Below are 8,454 nucleotides of genomic sequence, written 5' to 3' on the forward strand. Positions count from 1 at the left end.
GTTCCCTGGAAGACCAGTGTTAGTTTCCGATGCACATCTGAAGTCATTCTGTAATCAGTGGACTATCAGACCGTTGATGAAACACAGAAATTGCATCGGGATTGAATACAACAGTCACCATGCGCACCTTCCTTCATGGGAGTAATGTCTCAAACAGTCTACGCTTTGATCGTTCCCTGGAAGACCAGTGTTAGTTTCCGATGCACATCTGGAGGCATTCTGTAATCTCTGGAGTATCAGAGTGTTGATGAAACACAGAAATTGCATCGGGATTGAATACAACAGACACCATGCACACTTTCCCCCATGGGAGTAATTCTGAAACAGTATACGTTTTGATCGTTCCCTGGAAGACCAGTAGTAGTTTGCGATGCACATCTGGAGGCATACTGTAATCTGTGGACCTTCAAAGTGTTAATGAAACACAGAAATTGCCTCGGGATTGAATACAACAGTCACCATGCGCACTTTCCTCCATGGGAGTAATGTCTCTAACAGTCTACGTTTTGATCGTTCCCTGGAAGACCTGTAGAAGTTTCCGATGCTCATCGGGAGTAATTCTGTAATCCGTGGACTATCTGAGTGTTGATGAAACACAGAAATTGCATCGGGATTGAATACAACGGTCACCATGCGCACTTTCCTCCATGGGAGTAATGTCTCAAACAGGCTACGCTTTGATCGTTCCCTTAAAGACCAGTAGTAGTTTCCGATGCACATCTGGAGTCATTCTGTAATCCGTGAACTATCAGAGTGTTGATGAAACACAGAAATTGCATCGGGATTTTTATACAACAGTCACCATGTGCACTTTCCTCTATGGGAGTAATATCTCAAACAGTCTACGATTTGATCGTTCCCTGGAAGACCAGTAGTAGTTTCCGATGCACATCAGGAGGCATTCTGTAATCTGTGGAGTATCAGAGTGTTGATGAAACACAGAAATTGCATTCTGATTGAATACAACAGTCACCATGCGCACCTACCTCCATGGGAGTAATGTCTCAAAGAGTCTACGCTTTGATCGTTCCCTGGAAGACCAGTAACAATTTCCGATGCACATCTGGAGGCATTCTGTAATCTGTGGAGTATCAGAATTTATATGAAACACAGAAATTGCATCGGGATTGAATACAACAGACACCATGCGCACTTTCCTCCATGTTAGTAATTCTCAAACAGTCTACGCTGTGATCGTTCCCTGGGAGACCAGTAATAGTTTCCGATGCACATCTGGAGGCATTCCGTAATCTTTGGAGTATCAAAGAGATGATGAAACACAGAAATTGCATCGGGATTGAATACAACAGTCACTATGCGCACTTTCCTCCATAAGAGTAATGTCTCAAACATTCAACGCTTTGATCGTTCCCTGGAAGTCCAGTAGTAGTTTTCGATGCACATCTGGAGGCACTCTGTAATCTGTGGAGTATCAGAGTGTTGATGAAACACAGAAATTGCATCGGGATTGAATACAACAGACACCATGCGCACTTTCCTCCATGGGAGTAATTCTCAAACAGTCTACGCTTTGATCCTTCCCTGGAAGACCATTTAGTAGCTTCCGATGCACATCTGGAATCATTCTGTAATCTGTTTACCTTCATAGTGTTGATGAAAGAAAGAATTTGCATCGGGATTTAATACAACAGTCACCATCCCCACTCTGCTCCATGTTAGAAATGTCTCAAACAGTCTACGCTTTGATCGTTCCCTATAAGACCAGTCTTAGTTTCCGATTCACATCTGGAGACATTCTGTAATCTGTGGAGTATCTGAGTGTTGATGCAACACAGAAATTGCATCGTGATTGAATACAGCAGTCACCATGTGCACTTTCCTCCATGTTAGTAATTCTCAAAAAGTCTACGCTTTGATCGTTCCCCGGAAGAATAGTAATAGTTTCCGATGCACATCTGGAGGCATTCTGTAATCTGTGGACCTTCAAAGTGTTAATGAAACACAGAAATTGCATCGGGATTGAATACAACAGTCACCATGCGCACTTTCCTCAATGGTAGTAATGTCTCTAACAGTCTACGCTTTGATCGTTCCCTGGAAGACCAGTAGTAGTTTCCGATATACATCTGGTGGCACTCAGTAATCAGTGGACTATCAGACTGTAGATGAAACACAGAAATTGCATCGAGATTGAATACAACAGTCTCCATGCGCACTTTCCTCCATTGGAGTAATGTCTCATATAGTCTACGCTTTGATCGTTCCCTGGAAGACCAGTAGTAGTTTCCGATGCACATCTGGAGGCATTCTGTAATCTGTGGAGTATCGGAGTGTTGATGAAACACAGAAATTGCATCGGGATTGAATACAACATTCACCATGCGCACCTTCCTTCATAGGAGTAATGTCTCAAACAGTCTACGCTCTGATCGTTCCCTGGAAGACCAGTGTTAGTTTCCGATGCACATCTTTAGGCATTCTGTAATCTGTGGAAGATCAGAGTGTTGATGAAACACAGAAATTGAATCGGGATTGAATACAACAGACACCATGCGCACTTTCCCCCATGTGAGTAATTCTCAAACAGTCTATGTTTTGATCGTTACCTGGAAGACCAGTAGTAGTTTGCGATGCACATCTGACGGCATTCTGTAATCTGTGGACCTTCAAAGTGTTAATGAAACACAGAAATAGCCTCGGGATTGAATACAACAGCCACCATGCGCACTTTCCTCCATGGGAGTAATGTCTCTAATAGTCTACGTTTTGATCGTTCCCTGGAAGACTAGTAGAAGTTTCCGATGCACATCTGGAGTCATTCTGTAAACCGTGGACTATCAGACTGTTGATAAAACACAGAAATTGCATCTTGATTGAATACAACAGTCACCATGCGCACTTTCCTCCATGTTAGTATTTCTCAAACAGTCTACGCTTTGATCCTTACCTGAAAGACCAGTAGTAGTTTCCGATGCACATCTGGAGGCATTCTGTAGTCTGTGGACTATCTGAGTGTTGATGAAACACAGAAATTGCATCGGGATTGAATACAACGGTCACCATGCGCACTTTCCTCCATGGGAGTAATGTCTTAAACAGTCTACGCTTTGATCGTTCCCTGTAAGACCAGTAGTAGTTTCCGATGCACATCTGGAGGCATTCTGTAGTCTGTGGACTATCTGAGTGTTGATGAAACACAGAAATTGCATCGGGATTGAATACAACAGACACCATGCGCACTTTCCTCCATGGGAGTAAAGTCTCTAACATTCTACGCTTTGGTCGTTCCATGGAAGACCAGTAGTAGTTTCCGATGCACATCTGGTGGCACTCTGTAATCTGTGGACTATCAGAGTGTTGATGAAACACAGAAATTGCATTGGGATTGAATACAACAGTCACCATGCGCACCTTCCTCCAGGGGAGTAATGTCTCAAACATTTTACACTTTTGATCGTTCCCTGGATGACCAGTAGTAGTTTCCGATGCACATCTGGAGGCATTCTGTAATCTGTGGAGTATCAGAGTGTTGATGAAACACAGAAATTGCATCGGGATTGAATACAACAGACACCATGCGCACTTTTCTCCATGTTAGTAATTCTCAAAAAGTCTACGCTTTGATCGTTCCCTGGAAGACCAGTAAAAGTTTCCGATGCACATTTGGAGGCATTCTGTAATCTGTGGACCTTCAAAGTGTTGATGAAACACAGAAATTGCATCGGGATTGAATACAACAGTCACCATGCGCACTTTCCTCCACAAAAGTAATGTCTCACACATTCAACGCTTTGATCGTTCCCTGGAAGTCCAGTAGTAGTTTCCGATGCACATCTGGAGGCACTCTGTAATCTGTGGAGTATCAGAGTGTTGATGAAACACATATATTGCATCGGGATTGAATACAACAGACACCATGCGCACTTTCCTCCATGGGAGTCATTCTCAAACAGTCTACGCTTTGATCCTTCCCTGGAAGACCATGTAGTAGCTTCCGATGCACATCTGGAATCATTCTGTAATCTGTGGACCTTCAAAGTGTTGATGAAACAAAGAAATTGCATCGGGATTGAATACTACAGTCACCATCCCCACTTTGCTCCATGTTAGAAATGTCTCAAACACTCTACGCTTTGATCGTTCCCTGGAAGTCCAGTAGTAGTTTCCGATGCACATCTGGAGGCATTCTGTAATCTGTGGACCTTCAAAGTGTTGATGAAACACAGAAATTGCATCGGGATTGAATACAACAGTCACCATGCGCACTTTCCTCCACAAAAGTAATGTCTCACACATTCAACGCATTGATCGTTCCCTGGAAGTCCAGTAGTAGTTTCCGATGCACATCTGGAGACATTCTGTAATCTGTGGAGTATCTGAGTGTTGATGAAACACAGAAATTGCATCGGGATTGAATACAGCGGTCACCATGCGCACTTCCCTCATGTTAGTAATTCTCAAAAAGTCTACGCTTTGATGGTTCCCCGGAAGACCAGTAATAGTTTCCGATGCACATCTGGAGGCATTCTGTAATCTGTGGACCTTCAAAGTGTTGATGAAACACAGAAATTACATCGCGATTGAATACAACAGTCACCATGCGCACTTTCCTCCATAAGAGTAGTGTCTCAAACATTCAACGCTTTGATCGTTCCCTGGAAGTCCAGTAGTAGTTTCCGATGCACATCTGGAGGCATTCTGTAATTCGTGGACTATCAGACTGTTGATGAAACACAGAAATTGCATTGGGATTGAATACAACAGTCACCATGCGCACCTTCCTCCATGGGGGTAATGACTCAAACAGTCTACGCTTTGATCGTTCCCTGGAAGACCAGTTGTAGTTTCCGATGCACATCTGGAATCATTCTGTAATCCGTGGACTATCAGACTGTCGATAAAACACAGAAATTGCATCTTGATTGAATACAACAGTCACCATGGGCACCTTCCTCCATGTTAGTAATGTCACAAACAGTCAACGCTTTGAACGTTCCCTGGAAGACCAGTAGTAGTTTCTATTTAACATCTGGAGGCATTCTGGAATCTGTGGAGTATCAGAGTGTTGATGAAACACAGAAATTACCTCGGGATTGAATACAACATACACCATGCGCACTTTCCTCCATGGGAGTAATGTCAGAAACAGTCTACGCTTTGATCGTTCCCTGTAAGACCAGTAGTAGTTTCCGATGCACATCTGGAGGCAATCTGTAGTCTGTGGACTATCTGAGTGTTCATGAAACACACAAATTGCATTCGGATTGAATACAACGGTCACCATGCGCACTTTCCTCCATGGGAGTAATGTCTCAAACAGTCTACGCTTTGATCGTTCCCTGGAAGACCAGTGTTAGTTTCCGATGCACATCTGAAGTCATTCTGTAATCAGTGGACTATCAGACTGTTGATGAAACACAGAAATTGCATCGGGATTGAATACAACAGTCACCATGCGCACCTTCCTTCATGGGAGTAATGTCTCAAACAGTCTACGCTTTGATCGTTCCCTGGAAGACCTGTGTTAGTTTCCGATGCACATCTGGAGGCATTCTGTAATCTGTGGAGTATCAGAGTGTTGATGAAACACAGAAATTGCATCGGGATTGAATACAACAGACACCATGCACACTTTCCCCCATGGGAGTAATTCTGAAACAGTATACGTTTTGATCGTTCCCTGGAAGACCTGTAGAAGTTTCCGATGCACATCGGGAGTAATTCTGTAATCCGTGGACTATCATACTGTTGATAAAACACAGAAATTGCATTTTGATTGAATACAACAGTCACCATTGGCACCTTCCTCCATGTTAGTAATGTCTCAAACAGTCAACGCTTTGATCGTTCCCTGGAAGACTAGTAGTTGTTTCCGATGCACATCTGGAGATATTCTGTAGTCTGTGGACTATCTGAGTGTTGATGAAACACAGAAATTGCCTCGGGATTGAATACAACGGTCACCATGCGCACTTTCCTCCATGGGAGTAATGTCTCAAACAGGCTACGCTTTGATCGTTCCCTTAAAGACCAGTAGTAGTTTCCGATGCACATCTGGAGTCATTCTGTAATCCGTGAACTATCAGAGTGTTGATGAAACACAGAAATTGCATCGGGATTTTTATACAACAGTCACCATGTGCACTTTCCTCTATGGAAGTAATATCTCAAACAGTCTACGATTTGATCGTTCTCTGGAAGACCAGTAGTAGTTTCCGATGCACATCAGGAGGCATTCTGTAATCTGTGGAGTATCAGAGTGTTGATGAAACACAGAAATTGCATTGGGATTGAATACAACAGTCACCATGCGCACCTACCTCCATGGGAGTAATGTCTCAAAGAGTCTACGCTTTGATCGTTCCCTGGAAGACCAGTAGCAGTTTCCGATGCACATCTGGAGGCATTCTGTAATCTGTGGAGTATCAGAATTTATATGAAACACAGAAATTGCATCGGGATTGAATACAACAGACACCATGCGCACTTTCCTCCATGTTAGTAATTCTCAAACAGTCTACGCTGTGATCGTTCCCTCGGAGACCAGTAATAGTTTCCGATGCACATCTGAAGGCATTCCGTAATCTTTGGAGTATCAAAGAGTTGATGAAACACAGAAATTGCATCGGGATTGAATACAACAGTCACTATGCGCACTTTCCTCCATAAGAGTAATGTCTCAAACATTCAACGCTTTGATCGTTCCCTGGAAGTCCAGTAGTAGTTTCCGATGCACATCTGGAGGCACTCTGTAATCTGTGGAGTATCAGAGTGTTGATGAAACACAGAAATTGCATCGGGATTGAATACAACAGACACCATGCGCACTTTCCTCCATGGGAGTAATTCTCAAACAGTCTACGCTTTGATCCTTCCCTGGAAGACCATTTAGTAGCTTCCGATGCACATCTGGAATCATTCTGTAATCTGTTTACCTTCATAGTGTTGATGAAAGAAAGAATTTGCATCGGGATTGAATACAACAGTCACCATCCCCACTCTGCTCCATGTTAGAAATGTCTCAAACAGTCTACGCTTTGATCGTTCCCTGGAAGACCAGTGTTAGTTTCCGATGCACATCTGGAGACATTCTGTAATCTGTGGAGTATCTGAGTGTTGATGCAACACAGAAATTGCATCGTGATTGAATACAGCAGTCACCATGCGCACTTTCCTCCATGTTAGTAATTCTCAAAAAGTCTACGCTTTGATCGTTCCCCGGAAGACCAGTAATAGTTTCCGATGCACATCTGGAGGCATTCTGTAATCTGTGGACCTTCAAAGTGTTAATGAAACACAGACATTGCATCGGGATTGAATACAACAGTCACCATGCGCACTTTCCTCAATGGTAGTAATGTCTCTAACAGTCTACGCTTTGATCGTTCCCTGGAAGACCAGTAGTAGTTTCCGATGCACATCTGGTGGCACTCAGTAATCAGTGGACTATCAGACTGTTGATGAAACACAGAAATTGCATCGAGATTGAATACAACAGTCTCCATGCGCACTTTCCTCCATTGGAGTAATGTCTCAAATAGTCTACGCTTTGATCGTTCCCTGGAAGACCAGTAGTAGTTTCCGATGCACATCTGGAGGCATTCTGTAATCTGTGGAGTATCAGAGTGTTGATGAAACACAGAAATTGCATCGGGATTGAATACAACATTCACCATGCGCACCTTCCTTCATAGGAGTAATGTCTCAAACAGTCTACACTCTGATCGTTCCCTGGAAGACCAGTGTTAGCTTCCGATGCACATCTGGAGGCATTCTGTAATCTGTGGAAGATCAGAGTGTTGATGAAACACAGAAATTGAATCGGGATTGAAACAACAGACACTATGCGCACATTCCCCCATGTGAGTAATTCTCAAACAGTCTACGTTTTGATCGTTACCTGGAAGACCAGTAGTAGTTTGCGATGCACATCTGAAGGCATTCTGTAATCAGTGGACCTTCAAAGTGTTAATGAAACACAGAAATAGCCTCGGGATTGAACACAACAGCCACCATGCGCACTTTCCTCCATGGGAGTAATGTCTCTAACAGTCTACGTTTTGATCGTTCCCTGGAAGACTAGTAGAAGTTTCCGATGCAAATCTGGAGTCATTCTGTAAACCGTGGACTATCAGACTGTTGATAAAACACAGAAATTGCATCTTGATTGAATACAACAGTCACCATGCGCACTTTCCTCCATGTTAGTAATTCTCAAACAGTCTACGCTTTGATCCTTACCTGGAAGACCAGTAGTAGTTTCCGATGCACATCTGGAGGCATTCTGTAATCTGTGGACTATCAGAGTGTTGGTGAAACACAGTAATTGCCTCGGGATTGAATACAACATACACCATGCGCACTTTCCTCCATGGGAGTAATGTCTCTAACAGTCTATGCTTTGATATTTCCCTGGAAGACCAATAGTAGTTTCCGATGCACATCTGGAGGCATTCTGTAGTCTGTGGACTATCTGAGTGTTGATGAAACACA

Source organism: Schistocerca gregaria, chromosome X (genome assembly GCF_023897955.1).
Source record: "Schistocerca gregaria isolate iqSchGreg1 chromosome X, iqSchGreg1.2, whole genome shotgun sequence".
Lineage (NCBI taxonomy): Eukaryota > Metazoa > Arthropoda > Insecta > Orthoptera > Acrididae > Schistocerca > Schistocerca gregaria.